The sequence below is a fragment of the Pseudorca crassidens genome, chromosome 8 (genome assembly GCF_039906515.1).
Source record: "Pseudorca crassidens isolate mPseCra1 chromosome 8, mPseCra1.hap1, whole genome shotgun sequence".
NCBI classification, from domain to species: domain Eukaryota; kingdom Metazoa; phylum Chordata; class Mammalia; order Artiodactyla; family Delphinidae; genus Pseudorca; species Pseudorca crassidens.
Window position 1 is genome coordinate 30,534,071 of NC_090303.1, and position 20,483 is coordinate 30,554,553.

At 40.5% G+C, this 20,483-nt stretch overlaps 1 long non-coding RNA gene across 2 annotated transcripts in view; it reads right to left on the bottom strand.

Moving 5' to 3' along the window:
* LOC137228943 (uncharacterized) overlaps positions 1–20,483 on the bottom strand; it is a 172,512-nt gene that overhangs the window by 128,052 nt on the left and 23,977 nt on the right. For both annotated transcript variants that reach the window (XR_010945427.1, XR_010945428.1), the window contains exons 2-3: positions 17,495–17,547; positions 17,328–17,371 (exon numbers count right to left, since the gene is read on the bottom strand). This is a non-coding gene — a long non-coding RNA (uncharacterized lncRNA). The remainder of the gene's footprint in view (positions 1–17,327; positions 17,372–17,494; positions 17,548–20,483) is intronic.

Genomic DNA, 20,483 nt, shown 5'->3' on the forward strand with positions numbered 1-20,483 from the left:
CTCTTTAGGGCTGAAGCATTCATCCCCCAGATGCAAGGCCTTCTGCCTGTTGAATCAAGGAGGCTCAGCCTCCTTGCCACAATTTCAAATACCCCTGAAAGACTACAGCTTCAGACCTCCACTGGGGTCTGGTAAGGCCTGTGCTAAAAATACAACCCTTTTCAAACTCCCCCTCTGCCCAGCCCCACTTCCCTGACTCTCTTACAGGAATTACTGGTAGTTCCTAATGTAGCGACACCATGTAAATGTCTATCTTGGAATCTATTTCCTGGGGAAAATGACCTATGAAAATTAGTGCTGGAAAACAGGCACTAAAATGAGATTTTAGAACTATACCATCCACTGTCCAGACACCATCCATCACTAGTGTTAGATAAAACAAAGAGTCTCTGGCATGTGATTTTCTCCACTGGTGAATGAGATCAGGGCATCATGGAAGGGAATGCTCTGGTGAGTACACCGTCTCAGACATTCCCAGAGTTTAAGGGAAGTGGCGATTATAATTACTACAGAACCAAACGGCTCTTACTGGATGCTACTGAAGCATTAGAGAAAAATAGAAAAAGAACAGCAGAGGATGATTATTTACTAATTCAAGGCAAAGTATGACAGCTGGAAGATCGCCCCCATAAAATATAAAAGTACCGTATCTACTGCATCCTAGAGGTAGTAAAGACTGAGTATCAGACCCAGAACTTAAGAGTAGAAAAGCTCCCAAGAGGACTGAATTCTCACCTCCAGCAAATCTACTATGCCAAGGTCAGATTCATTATTGGGAAGGAGTGGGAATCAAAAATTATTAAGTTTGGAAAAATCTTTATTTACCGACAAAAAGCCCCACCTGCTCCAGAGCCCTTTGGTCCTGCAGAAGTGGCTCATTGCTCTTTGCCAATGGCTGGGGCTCCTCCTACTGCCGGATCATAAAGTTAGAATTTATTTATATGGGGGCATTGTTCATGATGCCGTATTTAAATTCCTAGCAAGAGGGTTTCCCTGGTGGCGCAGTGGTTGAGAGTCTGCCTGCCGATGCAGAGGACACGGGTTCGTGCCCCGGTCTGGGAAGATCCCACATGCTGCAGAGCGGCTGGGCACATGAGCCATGGCCGCTGAGCCCGCGCATCCGGAGCCTGTGCTCCGCAACGGGAGAGGCCACAGCAGCGAGAGGCCCACGGACTGCAAAAATTAAATAAATAGATAGATAGATAAATAGATAAATAAATAAATAAATTCCTAGCAAGGACCTTCAGAGACAGATGCTAACATTCTATTAGGATAGCTCTTAGAATCATGGAAAAAGCAATGGCTCATACTTAGTGAAACAAAAATGCTATGAAAAATTCGTGGAAGAGTTCAAAAGGCTCAGAGATTAGACATGCTACAGTAGGTACACTATGCAAAGTCAAAAAATCCACAAGATAACTGTGTGTCACAGAGAAAACATGGAGGACCCTGTGTTTAGCAAAGTGCTAAGAAATGTGTTTGTGAGAAGAGCCCCGGCATTATTAAGACGCTCAGTGGTGGCTGTCTTCTGTAGGACAAGGATAACGGTAGGATTTTCTCTTACAGAAATGAGTTCCCTGATAGCAGTGGGGATGATATCATCTCCCAAAGAGTAAAGGCCATAGGGTGTTACTTAACCATCAGAGACGAAGCTGGAGCCATGATCCTAATAAGCAGCGGGGTTGAACTGGCAGTCAGGGTGGCCCGACTCATAATGCCTTGGAAGTGGTTAATAGAACTCGGTGTTCCTAAGGAAAGGTAGGGTATTGCTCCATCAACACAAACAGAGGAATGAAGGATGGATGACCTGGAGACTAAGAGCGGCTACCGCGATGAAACTCACAATCCCTTGCAGAGGATCCAGACCTGAGCCAATGTGCAGATCCAGAACCCCTTGATTAAAGGACTGGTCAGGTCTCCAGGAGGAAGGACTCTGTCCTGCTACAGAAAGGGTGTGTAGTAAAATTTTTTCCAGCACTTTACCAAGGGAACCTATGTCCATTTACTAAAGCAACTTCACATTGAGGAAAAGGGAAGAGGTAGATTTTTTTAATGACTCTTGGACGGTGCTTGAGTTGAGAACTATACCCAGAAAACTGAAGTAGCAACATGTCCTCTCCCTACCCCCACCACCATTTTAATGAGAGAATGCGGAAGCCAGGCAGTAACTGTGTCCTGGCCTGTGCAGTTGCCAGCTAGGTCTACAAACATATTCTATGGTAATTTCCTTGGTCCCTAAATGTACAGTTGGAATGGATGCACAATATAGTTGCCAGAACTCCCACACTGGTTCCATGGTTTGTGAGGCAGGAGCTTCATAGTGGGGAGAGCCAGATGGGAGCCTCTGAAGCTAACCCCACTTCCAGCCAAGATTTAATTAAGTACCTAGATCGTATCTCAAGAAGAACTAGCAAACTATTTACAATAGCCAGGACATGGAAGCAACCTAAGTGTCCATCGACAGACGAATGGATAAAGAAGATGTGGCACATATATACAATGGAATATTACTCAGCCAGAAAAAGGAACGAAATTGAGTTATTTGTAGTGAGGTGGATGGACCTAGAGTCTGTCATACAGAGTGAAGTAAGTCAGAAAGAGAAAAACAAATACCGTATGCTAACACATATATATGGAGTCTAAAAAAAAAAAATGGTCATGAAGAACCTAGGGGCAGGAAAGGAATAAAGATGCAGACCTACTAGAGAATGGACTTGAGGACGCAGGGAGGGGGAAGGGTAAGCTGGGACGAAGTGAGAGAGTGGCATGGACATATATACACTACCAAACGTAAAACCAACAGCTAGTGGGAAGTAGCCACATAGCACAGGGAGTTCAGATCGGTGCTTTGTGACCACCTAGAGGGGTGGGATAGGGAGGGTGGGAGGGAGGGAGGGAGGGAGACGCAAGAGGGAAGAGATATGGGGATATATGTATATGTATAGCTGATTCACTTTGTTATAAAGCAGAAACTAACACACCATTGTAAAGCAATTATACTCCAATAAAGATGTTTAAAAAAAAAAAAAAGAATAACTAGCTAAGTATTTAAAAGATGGAGGGCTGATGGTCCCATCATATCCTCATTTACTTTCCATGCTGGTCCTTACACAAACCAAACAGGATTGAAGGATGACAATGGACTATTGCAGTAACCCCAACTGCAATTCCTGAGCCTGATGTGCTATTTTTGCTAGATCAACAGACCTGAGGTAAACTACCATGAATTTGAAGAATGTATTTTTTTCCTAAATCTATCAAGAAGCAGATCACATTCACATGGGACTGACTACAGTATTTATTTCGAGTTTCCCCCCAGGGCTAGCTTTACCCTCCTGCATTCTATTATATTGTCTGAAGTACTCTGCAACGTTTACATCATCTTCACAATATTATATTAGTCCATACGTCGATGACAACATGTTAATCAAACAAGATTACTGGTTCATCCGTTTGGTTAATCAAATGAAATGAAAGCATGTTAATCAAACCAAAATACACATTTGTCCTAAATATGTTGGAGGCCTTTATAAAGTATATATACTCTAGAAGATTAGTATCAGTGAAATTTTTATATGTCTTATGGTCTGGGGCATTCCAGGACATGTCCTTTACAAAGGACAGATGATTATTTTTTTTTGAGTCTATTACCATTTATTAACAGATAAGTATTAATTTTAAATGCACTTCTATTAATCTTGAACTTCACAAAGTTAGAAAAATACCAAAATAATTAAAGGACATTATTACATCACATATCCCACAGCTAAGGAAACACAATCTGACTGGACTCTTCAGGATCTAGAGGCAAGATTTGGGAGTTCTGCTCCAAATCCAGTAAATACATGTACTGGATTACACAAAAGGCTGGCAGCACTGAGTGGGACCAAGGAGAGCATAGAGCTTTGCAGCAGGCCCAGTTTTCAGTGCAAGCATCCCTGCCTCTTGGACCATATGATCCAGCATACCCCGTGGCTTTAGAAGTATGTACGGCGGGAAAAGATGCAATGTAGAGAATTCTCCAGCAGTAAAATTACAACACAGACTCCTAGACTCCTTGATCAAGGCCATGCCATCTGCAGCAGAGAGTTGAGTATCATTTGAAAAGTGACCTGCATTGTCCTTCTGGGCCTTGGTGGAGATACGGCAAATGACCGTGCAGCCAGAATACCTCATAATGAGTTGCATTCCGTCCTAATGTACGGTGGACCCAACAATAACACCTTGTAAGATCACACGGAACACGTGGGATGGGGCATGAGCAGGTACAGAAGGCACAAGGGTCTGGTTCACTAACAACTGAAGCAGATTTTTGTCTCTCTCATCTCAGAACTATGACTGTGTCAGGGAGATTCCCTTAAAACTAGATGATGCGATGCAGGGGACGCGGGTTCGTTCCCCGGTCCGGGAAGATCCCACATGCCGCGGAGCGGCTGGGCCCGTGAGCCATGGCCGCTGAGCCTGCGCATCCGGAGCCTGTGCTCCGCAACAGGGGAGGCCACAGCAGTGAGAGGCCCGCATGCCACAAAAAAACTAACAAACAAAAAAAAAACTAGATGATGGAGGCAAAACACAAAAAAAGTCACCCTGGGATCACAGATACATCAGCTCAGTATGTGAATTTGAAAAACTGCTAATGCAGGTTATCTTCACCCAGGGAAAGATGGTGAAAGTCAGCGGTGCAAGTCAGCCACAGGGGAGAGTCCTTGGAATGGTCAGAGCTTTGGACAGGGTAGACCATCCACTTCATACAGGGAAAATGGCCTGAAATAAGAATATCTGAAATCTCATAGGCAGCCGTGAATGACTTGGCTATCAGGTCAGGGACACGGAAAGATAAAGGCTGGAAAACTAGGAGGGCTGGGGAAAATGTTTATATAGATCTATGGGAACTTCTTTGTATTGTATGTGAAAGGCCACCCAAGAGCATCACCAAAGAAATGGCACCAATAACATAGACAGAATGAGTCAGTCATTTGGTATCTGCCAGCCTCTGTCATTGGCCATCACGATGCTCTGGACTTGTGAACAGTAACATGGGGTCCCTTTCACTAAGCCTGATTTAGCTACTACCCATATTGAATGCCTAAATTTTCAGCAACAGAGATCAAATCTCAGATTCCAAAATACAGTAGGACATTAGTAACTATTTAACAACTGGTTATCAAAGAAAAAAAAGCCCTCATCTCTGTGGTGTAATATTTTCAGCATGGTGAACTTGAAGTTACCAACAGGACATTACTGAACTTAGAGACTTGAAGAGATGGGCACAGTCACCAGTTGAGACACAACTCAAGCCAACTCTAGCACGACACTGCCAGTACTGCACCATCCTTCCGGGAGACCAACAGGAACATGGTAGCAAGTTGATTACACTGGAAACTTTCCATCCGGGAATAGACAGTGAATCATCTTGACTGAGATCAGTAATTATGTATATATTCCATCACTGGCTGCTTCTCCTACCCACAAGGCTTCAGTGAGCACTAATATCTACGTAAGGGTCAACAGAACGTTTGCTCCCCTGATATGAGATCCATATAACATCATACTGAATATTAAAGAACCTCTCCCAGCAGAGGAGAATTGCTGTGGGAACGTGATCATGGGACAGAGTGGTTCTATGACACACCATACAGAAGCTGCTGGCCCGATAGAACAATTAAACGGATTTTTAAAGGTGCAGCTACCTGCTGAGAAATGATCATCTTGAGCATATAAGGCGTCATCGTCCAGGACCCAGCATATACCACAAATCAATTACAGTTATATTTCTTTACCAGGTTAAATACATGGAGATGGAAGTATACATTATGGAAAATACATAATACATGGAAGGGAGATGTAGAAGAGATCATGGTTTTTAAGAATCCTGGTTTCCTTTCTTTGGAAATTAGTGCTTCCAGTTCCTGAAATTCTAGGTTCTGCAATTCTGGATGTCTTATTCTCATAAAAAGTAAATACTTCTCCAAGGGGACTAAGCAAGAGCCCCACTGAATTGCCACCTCTCATTCCCCAGCTGCACAGATGGTCGTCTGCTGAGCTCAGAGCTGAATTGCCCTCGGAGGAAGGTCTCTGCCTCACCCAAGGTTACACCTTCTTTGCAGGGACAGCTGCACCGAAAGTTCTGACAACCTTACCTCGATTTTGGACATCTCTGAAGGACTAGCCCAGATCCAGAGTTTCACTTGTGCCAGATGAAGCCTCCGCTGCAACTGTCACAGTTCAACTCCTCCCCCTACCCAGTCCTGTTCCCCTCACTCGCTCACAGATGCTGGTCCACAAGTCCCTCTTATCCAGCTACTTGCTTGATAATCTCCATTCTGACATCTACTTCTGGCCAAACCCAAACTACGATGATACCACTGATCTCAATCTCATCTTCAAAGACTTGTCCCAAATTCTCTACCTTTTATTTTTCAGCCTACTTCATACCAAAGTTCCACGACTTTTTTTTTTTTATTCTTTCTTACTCGTACATCTTAAAAAAAAAATACCTGAAATATTGCTCGTGAAATCTGGCATTCAATTTTCGGAGTACATTTATATTTTCTAAAAATGAGCGTTTCATCAGGAGCAAGTATCCACCTCTGAATGAAATTACTCCATTCCCCTACCACCTCATCATAGATGGAACACAGTCTGGCTTCTCAGTAGACCTGAGTGTTGCAAAGGGAAAGCAACCAAGAAACTACTGTTCAATTTAAACAAAACCACCGACCTTTTAGCCAAGTCCCACATGTCATCTCTTGGTCTAAAATTGCATCACTAAAAATAGAAGTTTCCTTGTTCCTCTAAAATAGCTACCAAGATTAATGTACAGGTTTCCTTACAATTTTAACAAGTGTAGAGGTGGTGAGGCCTTCTCTTTTCAACTGTGAAAAAGGCTTTTGTGAATTATAAAGCCTATTTGACTTTTGAACACCTCGTTAAATCTTTATGTAGTTTTAGAACTTGCTGGAAAAAAAGACTACTCACGTTTCAAACCCATTCAGGGTATAAGTACTGCTGAAATAAATAGGGTGTTAAAATAAAACTCTTAACTAGGCCATTATATTGGTGAGATAAACAGTACTGCCAGGTAAAATTTCTCATGTTAAATTGGTCCTTATTTCCCAAACCTCTTACTTTTCTTTCCTAAAGCTGTCTGGCACCATGAAAATTCACAGATCTCAGGTACCGGTTTTGTTTTTCCTTTCATTTTATCCCCCTCGTTTCAAAAAGATCACTTCCAGAGCAAAGAAGCAATGTTCTAGTTGGCTCCTAAACCATATATTTTCAAGTAATTGGGAAAACTAGAATTGGGTCACAAGACAAATTTTTCTCTGTATCTATTAAAAGTGTACGGATAAGAAATTAGTCACAGAATCCAAGGTGCTTCTTAACACACCAATATGTAGTGTATGAGCAAGTATACTAAAGCAAGCAGTCAAGTTCACTGCAACTGGTACATCACAGTACCCGTATCTTGAATCAACCTCTACCTCCATAACTCAACTTTCTTCCCAATTTGTCCTTTATGTCCCTCGATTCTAATGATCAGCAAATCCTAAAGTCAATTACAGAATTCATCTCCCATTTTTTCTCCAATACTGCATACGATTCTCACCACAGACGTAACTGCTATGTCATTTTTTAAAAGACTTGGAAATAACTCGAGTGTATAGTAGATTAATGATACTGTAATTGACCTTAACATAAAATCAACATCCAGTACATGCAGGATTGAAGAGAGGAAACATTGTTTAAATTATAAGAGAAACAAGCTTGTAGTTTGTAACAGGACATCCAATGAAATACATCATTTAATGTGTCTTTAGGGAAATTACATTCAGGAAAATAGAAATACTTGACTTCCTGTTTCTCTTTCCATTTCTCCTCTCTCTTCCTCTCTTTCTTGTTGCCTGTAGGTATAGTATTTCTTTTAGGACCTCAAACACAGCACTACATGAGTCCCATAGAAAGCTTTCAATAGGAAATCAATGAGTAATTGAATTTAAAATTGATTGAATTTAAAACACATTACAGCAATAAATCTGTAACAGCAGAAAGGCAAATCTATTTCCCAAACAAGATCAAAGAAGCAGACCAACTGCATTACGTGACTTCACTGAAAACTGAAGCTTCTAAAAGGCTCACAGAGTAAGATACAAAAATACATCTAGTAACTTCGGTAGAACTCTTTAGGAACTACAAGATCTTTGAACAAGATAAGGTAAATTTGAAGAAAATTTTTATTTGCTCTCATAATAAATTCCAGTTAAATAATTATCTCACACCAGATAAGCAGTATATAATTCTCATACTTAAAAAAATAAACAGATATTGCAAGATTGTAATTCAAAATATATAGTTGCTGATATTAAGCCCGGCCAACTCACAAGCTTCAAAGATCTGACTTAACTCAGAACTCACTGTCCAACAGTCCCCGGAATCTATGGCAGATTGAGTGGAGCCAGTAAAGTGAGAAATGAACAGGCCTGAAGCATTTTAAAATGAAAGTGACAAGTTACACCAAACTGAGCAGTTTAATAGCTTTCTTATAGTGCATGACAGTGGGAAGTATCTTTTACTCAAGATTCAGTACAGTCAACTAGGAATTTAAAACCCTGGTATGGGTTCATGGGATGAATGAATTCCACTTGACTTTCAGTTCACTAAGAGAGCAAATCACCTCTCCTCTACTTGCTCTGTGTATCTGCTTTATAAACGGGTGATAATCTCATCTCCCCTTGCCTCTCAGCAGATGACGTGAGGTTTAAGTGAAGATTTTAAGGGGAAAATATCTATAAATAATGACAAAATGTTGTAACTGTCCTCAAGTGAATTTAACCCTTATACATCATTAAAGCATCCGTAGCTCTCTTTGGAATCTACCACAGGCTCATCATAACCAGATGTTTTGTTACTGTTGTTTATTTTTGCCTGCCTTTTTCTTACTTTATACCTGACGAGATTCTGAATAACGTGAGAGACTTCTAACTAAAGACTCAGTCCTCAGCTTCACACAGTTTACCTCCGTCCTCAACACTTTACCAGGAAAAAAACAAAAGACACATGGGAACTACTTGTAACTACAAGATCGATCGATGGATTCATTTCTTTATCCACTGTAATATCTGTAATTCCTCAAGCCTTCTTTCAGACATTAGAAATACAAAGATGAATACGGTATCGTTTCCTCATGCTAAGATCTCACAATCTGTAGCCTGAAGATCCCTAAGGGGCTGGACTCTTCCTGACTCCTGGGGAGTAATCATCACCAGCATCCCACTCAGAGCCGCTCAGCCTGGGCAACACGGGCTGTGATAACAGGCCTAGGACTATACCTTATGAGGCACTTCTGGCTTTCTGTGAAAGCAGTCTGTCCCCACATCACAACCCCATTCCATGACCTTTGCCTTTTTCCAGTCAAATTCTTATAGCCTCTGCACAGTAGGATTCACGACAGTCCAGTTCTCTAGTGAGGTGTTTAAGAGCCCCTACTGCATGGCCCTACTCTCTGGATTCCAATCTTGGTTCTTTCCTTTACCAGCTATATACACTGAGGCAAGTATGGAAGAGTTCTATGCCTCATTTTGCTCCTCTGTAAAAGAGTGGTAGTAAAAGTACCCAGGGTGTTAGGAGGCAAATGAATTAATATCCATAAAGCACATAGAATGGCATGTGGCACATGGTAAGGACTCAGTGTCTACGAACCATCATCATCATCATCACTACTGTGTGCCATGGATAAACGTACAGGTGGTCAGTAGCAAAATGCTTAATACTGAAGGGTCTACTCCCAAAAGCCCAAGGGCCCAATCAATTTGAATATTCCCTCAACATCCTTTCTGTGTAAGAAGCAGCTAGGCCAACAATGGCTAACTTGATATCATAGAATGGAACTTCATAATTAATTGACTTTCCCTAGGACCCAGAAAATTTGATCTTGGAGCAAAAAGAGACACAGTCTCTAGATCTCTCTTCTAAACTGAATGGTATTTGCACTTACCCAGGGCCAGTGTGCACAACAGTAATGCCTTTGCATAGAAACTATACAGAGTCAAAATATCCTCTCATAAATCTGTCCGCCTCCAGCATTCCTCCACAGTAGATGGTGACTCGAACCCCTACATTTACATAAGCCAGAAACCTTGCATTCACCCTTCATCTATCCTTCTGAGAACTTCATTTTCAACGTCTATCTAATCAATCATGGATCCCATAGGACTTTGTTTTTGAGCTATCTCTGGAGCCTATCCCTGTTTTTCCATTTTCATTCCCAGTCATCGTGACCCTTTACCTGAACTATAGTAAATTATGCCATGGCCACTTTGATTCCTCCTTAATTCATTCCCCCCCCCCCCACAGCCACCAGAATAATCTACTGAAAACACAAATGTGAATATGTCTCCCCTCTTTCTTATTAAAAAAATGACTTTCATGGTCCCTGGAATGAAATACAAGATCATTGTCGTGACCTACAAGGCCCTCCAGGATCTATAGATGACGTCGACCCAGGTCAAGGAACATCTTCCCCGACTTCTCTCACAGACTGGACTTTTCCAAATCCCCTAGGCAACCGAGCTTTCATCACTTTCACAATCGTGACCCTCTCCATCCAGAGAGCTCCCTAACCCACACATTGTCCCTATTCTTTTGACCTACTAACGCCTATTTCTCCCTCAACTATCCACTCTAGATCACTTTCTCAACGAGATCACACTAGGTCAGCTCATCTTTTAGAAATCAGTCATCTCCTTCCTGACACTTAACACTGATATAATTGTTATTAACTGTACAGTTTATTTATCCTAGTCCCCCCACCTGTCTATATTCCAGGACCCCTGGTTCCAGTGGATACCCAAAACCATGGATAGTACCAAAGCCTAGATATACTATTTCCTATACATACGTACCTATGATTAAGTTTAACTTATAAACTAGGCACAGCGTGAGAATATCCAAATTGTCAGCCAGCATCACTGCAGGGCCATTATTAAGTAAAATAAGGGTTACCTGAAACATAAGCACTGCAATACCCCAAACAGTTGATGTGGTAACTAAGAAGGCTGCTAAGTGACTAATGGGCAGAGTATGCGGGACAAAGGATGACTGACATCCGGGGCAGGATGGAACGGGACACTGAGAGATTTCATCACGCTACTCAGAATGGCACATAATTTCAAATTTATGAATTATTTCTGGAATTTCCCATTTTCAGATCATACCTGACCACGGGTAACTGAAACCACAGAAAGTGAAACCTCAGATAAGGCGGGGACTATTGGATTAACATGTTTGCCGAAGTTTAATATAAGTTCCATGTTGGAGAGGGGCCTTGTATCTTCTACGCACAGTTGATGCCCATAGAGACTCAATACGGTTTTTGATCCACAAATAGTTCACGAGTTAATTGTGACTCCACAGAGTTACCGAAGGCCAATTAACGTTTCAGAGAGCTCTGATTTACTAAAATCTTGATTCTTAATTCCACATTTAATTTCAGAATAAGACAGAACCAACCTCAGTACCTAATGTCTCACTGTTCTTTTATTGACAGCAAATTCAGGTCTTGGTACTGGAAGTCTGCCCAACTCTTCACAAGAGAGCAAGGATTAGTACTTTATTCACATGCTAAAAAAAAATGAACATCATCTTTCATAAAATCAAAGATATAAATGTTACCTCCATCTTTGGGAGCTTCCATTTCGCCTGAAATGGAAGGAGCAAATTTAAGAACCAGTTTAAAAGCCTTCAACCGTGTGAAGTATAAGAAATTTAAAACTATCCTTATATTTTCTAGGAAAACACATGTTTTAACTATGAAGAGAAATTTGGAACGTATTTCTCCCTTTGTATGAGAGTGTATTTAAACCCTGTATTAAGGCATTCTCTTTGCACTTTACATTTGCCTATGGCAATGCATCTTGCAGGATGATTTCTCTGCAAGAAATCTTTAAGATAATAACAAAATTTACCCCCATACCCTTCCAAATATGAATTATTAAAAGCAAATATACCCTTGGTGTATAAATTTCAAAAATCGTTAATGAATTTAAAAAGAAGAAATCATTTAGTCTATTTCAAGAAAAACACTTCATCTGTGTTTTCCACTTATATTTTTGGCCACTCCTTTTCAGCTTTCTTCAAAAATACTCCTTTTTCCAAGAGCAACTTAAACATTTATGTTCTCTTCGACTCTGACTTGGCAATCCTGGTAAATTTCATTTTTATTTACCAAATGTCTGCTTTCCATCCTGGGAGAGGATTATACTTCTCGACCCCTCAGAAGTCACAACTTGTGACTTGCTTTGACTATGGAAACGTGAGCAGAAGTTTTATGTGTTACAGGCAGAAGCTGGAAGGGTCCATCCAAGCTTCATCCCATTCTCTTTTTCCTCTGCATAATGGTGAATGAGGTTCCATATACAAGTTGTTCAGGAGGGCTGTATCCCAAAGATTTTTTAAAGTCAAATCCCAACCACCATAGATATGTAACAAAACAGAGAAGTAAAGCTTTGTTCCTGTGCACCATTGAGGTTTGAGGGTGTTGTGCTATAGCATAAGCACATCCACAAGGACTGATAGAGCTATCGTATTTCCTCACTCTATTCCTGCTCTCTAGCTCTGTACTCATAGCTTTAGCTGCCACCTGTATGTCAATTATTTCCTCCCCCAAAATCTTTTTCGCCACCAGGAACAATCACCTAATCCCTGTATGCATTTTCTCCATGCCTCCTGAACGATTTTATCGGGCTGCTCTTCAGGCAATTGATAATCATAACCAAAACTAACTTTGTCATTTTTCTTTCAAAAACGTCATCTCCTTTCCCTTCCTCCAATACCACTCATCTGTGAGACTCATCCTCAACTGCTGTCTCCCTCAGCCCCACTCCATATCCAATTGATTGCCAAGTTTTGTCAGTTCTGCAACCCAAAAAGAGTTGATTCCATTCTCTTCATCTCCTTGCCAGAGTTCTGGTTTAGACCCTCATCATTAATTTCCTACGATTTTAAGACAAACCAGATTGTCTCCATTCCCAATGTTGCACGATCTCAATTTATTCTCCAAATTTTCACCAGCGTGGTCTTTCTAAAATTCAAATGTGATTTTATCACTTCACTGCCTGGAATCTACCAGTGGTAGCCCAAGCATTCTGTACAATGTCCAAACGCTTCGCGGAGCATTTGAGATACCTCACTATCTGACTCTAACCCACCTTTTTATTTTTACCCACAGATGTACCACCACATTCATCTTACCAATATGCCAAACCTCTTCCAGACGCATCATGTTCTTTTTTTTTTTTTTTTTTTTTTGCGGTACGCGGGCCTCTCACTGTTGTGGCCTCTCCCATTGCGGAGCACAGGCTCCGGACGCGCAGGCTCAGCAGCCATGGCTCACGGGCCCAGCCGCTCCGCAGCATGTGGGATCCTCCCGGACCGGGGCACGAACCCGTGTCCCCTGCATCAGCAGGCTGACTCTCAACCACTGCACCACCAGGGAAGCCCCGCATCATATTCTTTTAAACCTCTGTTACTTTTCATGTTTTTGTCTGTTAATGTTGCTTTCCTCCCAACACCTGAATGGCTAACTCTCCTCATCTCTCTGAGCGAAAATCGCAACTCCGGACATCACCAAAAGCGGGAAGCAGATACAAATGAGTCCTCGTGGACCCTATCCAATGCATGCATATCATATAAGAAAAATATATAGACAGAGGGATACAAATACAACCAAAGGCTAATAGGTCATGAAAACAGACGAAGTGAGGGTCTTTAAAAGGAAGGATTAAATAAAAGTATTCAGTAAAGAAATCCAATTGGGTACAAATGAAAAATGTTCTATTGGAGTTAGCTATTACCTGGTACAGAAGCTAGTTTGCAGGAGGTTAAAAAGTAAATGGAAGGTGAGACTTGGAAACACAAAGTGCAAACAATTCTCCTAACAAAGTGTAGAGCCTTCAGGACAGAGAGACGTGGTTCAAGGGCTAGAGGGGATACCTTAGCGGGAGAGAAATTTCCTCAGTTTAGGATATCGGAGTTTGGAGACACATTAGTCAGAGCTGCTAGAGGGAAATTAGAGTCAAAGGCAATTCTTTTTAAGGGAGTGTGGGTCTCAGACAGTGGAATGTTAGCTAACAATGGACTTGCTGAGAAACAGATATTGCTTTGCCTGTAGAAGAAGAGGAGGAATACAGGAGGGAACTTTATGTTTAGTCACGTCCAGGTTAAAGCAAGAGCAGTACTACTAAGTAGAAACAGCCTACAGATCTGAAGGTATTGGTGGGATGGTAGATGAAAGGTCACAGTTGACCTTTTGTAAACCACATCCATTGATTTCCTAAGAAAACCAAGACCAAATGATCAGATTGTTCTCAGAGTGATGGAGCAGAATTGGATTTACCACGTTCCAACCTGTTTTCAAAACAGTATTTTTAATATGATTTTACCAAGAATCCTTGACAAAATCACTTGACAACATAAAATGAATTGTCTGTCTTTAAAAGTCAGAATGATATAGGAAGCCATATTTGAATGACGTGCAGAGCTGGACAAGGTATAAACCATGCAGATGTATATACAAAGCAACAAAGAGCCACAATAAATCCTTGAAAGAAACAGAATCAGAGAGAGGTACCACGAGGCAACATCATTTGTTTAAATTGTTATTTTTTGCTGAAAAACAGCCATATTTGGGGGTGTAGAATGAGCTTTCCTTACTGGAATCACCTACTTCCTTTGAAATTCATTTTCCCTTTGCTAAGCTGACCTAACAAACCAGGATCCCAATCCCAGTATGTATAGATGTGTTGAAGATTAGTTAGACATTGCTTATAAAGCACATGGTCAACTTAGCAAAAATTATTCTATAGGTATAAATTATGGATCTATGTACAAACACAGAAAAATAAAATTAAATGCTAGCTATAATATACTGCTTTGGGGGAATATTATTTCTAAGAGCTCAGAATTGTTTCTAATTAAAACTATCTTTCCTTAAACCAAGTGTCTAGAGATTCTACAGGTTCCTTTTGGCTAAGAAATATTTAAAACTCTGTGTTAGCAAAACACCTCTGACCTTGGACTTTCAGATTGGAGCACGCTTTGTTACAAGTACCTAGGTTTGGTGTTATAATGTCTTTGAGATATTTTATTGTATTGAATTTCTCTACACAGTTTGGACTTATTCTACAGTTTGGACTTATTCTTAGAGATGTAATAAAAATTTATGTGGATAGCTGCATAGTCAATTGCTCTTAAAACACTTCTGCATATACTGTCATTAAAAACTACACGGGGATGTGTGTACAACATCAAAAATCCACACGAATGTTCAAAAGATTTCCACAGTCAGGTGTCTCACAACATTCTTGTAGCATTTTCTTTTCCCTTTTAGTCACTGATTTATATGAGAAAAACATACATGTATCTGCCATTAGGGGGAAAAAAGTACAACATCTCTTTTTATGCTCTGATTAACGTTGAGACACTTCAAACATTGCAAAAAGGCACTTCTGATGTTTTAACTTCTAGTTTTCATAGCCCTTTACAAGTCTGATTTTTCCTTTACTCGTGCTACATCACTTTAATTTATTCTTGTTACTCGGCCCCAGAAACAGACGGAACAGCCTTAGGCTTGCGGGAGCCGTTTGACCAATTGCTAGTTGGCAGAGAGAGGAAACACTTACACACAGCTCTCTGGCAGCCTGTGTGAAATGCATCAGCTCCATCTAGGATGGTGGGTAAGGGCCCACATCAAAAAAAATACACCATTACAACTGATACTAATAAGTCTCAGAGGAATTTAACTTGAATGGGAAAGTTCCAGTTCATTATCTTTTATCACTTAGTCACAACACCGTGCTAAATGATTTTTGTTAATATCTTCAGCCAAGCCATCACACAATGCCTTTTATCTTTTGTGAAAATTATTATCTAGTTTTTGCAATAAATAATGGGGGTAGAGACCAGATAGCTAGTTTAAGATGAGCATTTTAATGGTCAGGTCAACTAAGTAGAGCATGTTCAATATCAGAGTCTTTTTTAGACACTTACTCAAGAAAAATAATGGAGAGTATACAATGGTGAAAAAAAAGTGATCACCTGGTATAAGAAAAGAAGTACTAAAAGTCAGAAAATCATCCCAGATGCAGAAGCTACGTGACCATGTTACAGAAAAAAACTAAGTTCTAAACCTCTAACTTGCTTTTATATTTTTCTACCCTATTAAAGCACAATCATGACAAACAGACACACTCCCTGGAAGGCTAATACACTGGCACCCAAAGCAATATTCTCCAACAATTTCTACTTGGGATTGAGCAGAGTGTAAAGACTGAGTGGAAGAAAACCAAAGAACACTGCATATAACAGCTACTTATGAATTCTAGAGATGGGAGGCAAATGCCTAAATTATTCATTGAAAACAGGCAAAAAAATGTCATCTTCCTGTATCAAGATCAATTCAAAACAACTACTTATAAAACTTACATAAGTTATCAGAATATCGCATTGTATTTTGTAGAGTTAAACACAATTCTTGGTGATACTTTCTAGTTATGCCTTCTGTATTTGCCTTCTCAGAGAAGCCTTTTGTAACCACCCAGTTTAAAGTAGTAGAGAGAGGTTACTTCATCCTTTACTTTCTTTAGTTTTTAAAAAATTTTCCTTATCTGAAATGCTATCATCTGCGTGTACTTGTCAACTTGGTTACTTTCTGTTTCTCTCCCCCAATAATGTCAGCGAATAGGATGTAGACATCTGCTTTACTCATCCCTGCATCCCAGCCCCAGAACAAGGTTGGCCACACAGAAGATGCTCACGTCATTCCTGAATGAATGAAAACAGCTGGCTACTTTCACCTAACTACCATGTTTCAGTTAGAAACATGCTTTTCAACTGAATTGAAAAACCTTATTTTATCTACCCCCCTACAAAAAAAAATTTTGTCTTAACAATCAAAAGAAAGAAAAAAGTACAGAAATTTATCACATTATCACCACAGTAAAACATTCCTTCTATGTTTAATCTTTAATGTCTTTGAGTTGACCCATCTCTCTGGGGACAAGGCACACAATGTCTGCTGTTGCTATGTATTTGGGGATGTGGGTTAGGGGTGGGGACCATTTGAGAGGTTATCTTCTCCAACACTTCACGTTCTCTTAAAACTTTAGACCAGAATCACTGGGGGGAGCATCTTCAATACCAACCCTGACCTGGAACAGTACATAAGGAAATGAAGACACTAGTAATTGATGAAAACTTACCTTGATCTCCTCGGGAGCTGGTCAAGTACGTGTCTCTGAATCTGCACTGCAGGGTTTCTCTCTAGAACTTACCTTAGTGGCTTTCTTCAGTTTCAGTGAAACAGTAGCAGAAATATCTGTCAAATATATGACAACAGTCATAAATACAGTAAGGTCAAAAATGAAAGAATATCATGTAGGATGGATATGACTTATGTCAACTTAACATTTAAACTCCCAAATATAATCAGAAGTTTTACCTTCAGGAAAGCCTCTGGGAAGACCTGGGTCTCCTACAAAATTGCTCAGCTTCCTAGGAGAAAGGAAAATGAAAGAATCAAAGAGAGAAGGAAAAGCTGAAATGGAAGCAGTGGTTAGTCAACTGTTGTAGAACCAGTTACAAAGCACACAGGTGGAAATGATTACTTCCTTTGTGAAGGCAATTTCACAGAAGGTCCTGATCCCAAAACCTTCCCATCACCTCAGTACTCATCTGTGGGTTGGTATTATTTTCTTTTTTTTTTTTTTTCACATCTTTATTGGAGTATAATTGCTTTACAATGTTGTGTTAGTTTCTGCTTTATAACAAAGTGAATCAGCCATACATATACATATATCCCCATATCTCTTCCCTCTTGCGTCTCCCTCCCTCCCACCCTCCCTATCCCACCCCTCTAGGTGGTCTGAAAGCACCGAGCTGATCTCCCTGTGCTATGAGGCTGCTTCCCACTAGTTATTGATTTTACGTTTGGTAGTGTATATATGTCCATGCCACTCTCTCACTTTGTCACATAGCTTAAGTCTCTGTTCCCTGTTGATAGTAATAGCCCCTGGCGGAACTGTGACCTTAATTTGACTGAGTAACCTTATTTATGGAAGAGGGAGGAATAAACAAGAAAAACTGGAAGGGGTGAGTATAAAATACAGTGGGTGGTGAGATTCAAAAGAACATTTCACGTAGTCATGTGCTAACTTTTCTCTCCTCTCTTTCCTTTCTCTAACGCCAAGCAGTGAAGGAAGTGCTAGGGATGCTTTCGGCCTTTTCATTTGTTTTGTTCTCTACAACATGCAGGTCTGTTTTAAAAGGTGATGGATGCAAGAATTTCACTGCAAATAAAAGTTACAATACAATTACAGTATGTATAGCCTTCACCCATTTCCAGAACTTGAAGCAAAATGCCAACAAATTTTACCTAACCTTTTGCTACTTAAAGTAGATACTTTCTGCCCCCCACAAACACAGAGTTTTTCTTTCCTTCCAAAATCCAGTATTGTGTTTAAACTAACCAGTCTTGAAAATGTAACTTCATGAATGGCATTTAGCTTGTATCTCTATAATAGCAAAGTATTACCAACGTAGCAACTAAGAGTTTGAAGTTTTGAGAATTATTTATGGGGATCCTACCTATAATGTAATATTTTTAAATAGAGAGTTGTACAAAGGAAAGAGAGATGGGAGAACAGATAGACGGAGACACAGAGACAGAAAGACACAGAGACAGACACAGAGAGAATAAATCAGATCCAATCACGAACGGAAGCTCAAAATAGTTTAATTTTTTCCTTTGGTAACTATAACCTCCTTCCAAAGCTCTCCTGTTTTATTTGTCCTTCTTCTTCCTCCTTTCCCCGCAGCCCAGCCCTCTGGAATCAGAAGCGACCTAACTGCTTACCCTCTACAACACATCTTCCAGAGAAGCGTTAGGAGAAAATGGAACTAACATTTTAGTAGATATTATAAACTAGGTGTGTTATGTATGCTATCTTACACAATTGCAAGTTCCTGGCTCTGTCATCATAACCATTTCACAGATAAGGAAGCTGGGGTCTCATAATTTGTTCACTGTTACCCAGCATCTAAGGGAGAGATCTGGATTCAGGTCCTGTTTTATCTGACCTTAAAATCTATGTCTTTTCAGCACAGGGCACAGTCTCTCCCTCCACCTCCTTATCCAGACTTTCAACTGGCCAGCAATTGGACTGCATTAACTAGCTCCACCAGAGGCTGAATAATGAGCGAGACTTAAAATGCTTTCCCTCCAAGGAGTGCACGTATTTACACAGGAGAAAACATCCTTAATTAGTGAAGGATTTCCTAAGGTAAACTTTCTGGGGTAAGCATCACTTTTCTGGTCGAGTGGCATTGGGGCTGAATGCTCCGCTTGATTCATTCATCAGATCATGGCTCTCAAACAGTCATATATATTTAGTCCCAAAAGACAACTAGCTAGGCATTGTGCTACACAGTATATTTTTTTTTTTAGTGATTGTTACTGGCAGGCTTTGAAGCAGTTGCTCTAACATTTGGGAGAACAGTGTTTGCGGAGGGAATTTGATTCAGTTCTTAATCAATGCATTTGTCATGTTTCTAATTTTCTTTCCGTACCCTTCAAATGCTGTTGCTTCCGAGGCTTAAAACGAGATAACCTCAGTTTGATATTGTTATTGGCTCTCTTGTCTCCTGTAGGATATCTAGAGAGAGAGAAGCAACATGAACTCTTGGCAGTAACAGGCTTTTCCGAAGGAACTGACGCCTCACATTCTAGGGCCATTTGAACCGCTTTAGTCAGGCAACAAGGAGTAATAAATTAACCTCACTTGGTAGCCACTTCCTCAACTACAAATGGTGTTAATACCAGCATCCCACTGGGCAGCTGTCTAGAGCAATTAGTTTCACATATACCAAACAGTGTAAGAGGTCAGGGTCAAGTTTCCAAGCCAAAGTACAGTGCCCTTGAATCTCCTTCTCTTAACTCGTAGCTTTGTGGAATCCATTAACTCACTTTGCTTTCCTTGCTTAGGTTTTTATTGCATAAGAAGGAAATACTTACAGTATCTACCTAATTACTCATATGATTAAATGAGTGATGCAAATGAAGTGTATAAAAGAGTGCCTAAAGCACTCTGTGATTATATGTGAAATATATTTGTAATTCACTTAGTACTTCTGAAACATGGTATTAATGTGTTGCATCATATGTGGCAAGAAGGGATTCATTGTCATCATATTCTGCAGGCTATGAAAAAACAGGATTCATGTGAGGCTAGTAGCAGAGCACGTGTTTGGGACGGCATTCAATCCGCATAGGACAAAACAGGTAAATGCTCAAAGCAGGTAGAATTCACCCACTGCATATAGAGGGGACTTGAGAAAAGAGACGGCCGGAGCACTGCAGGCAGGATGAGAACTCAGAGTGGCTTCTCAGAACCAAAGAGGGTGACGTGCCATGAGACCTTAAAGAAGAAAAT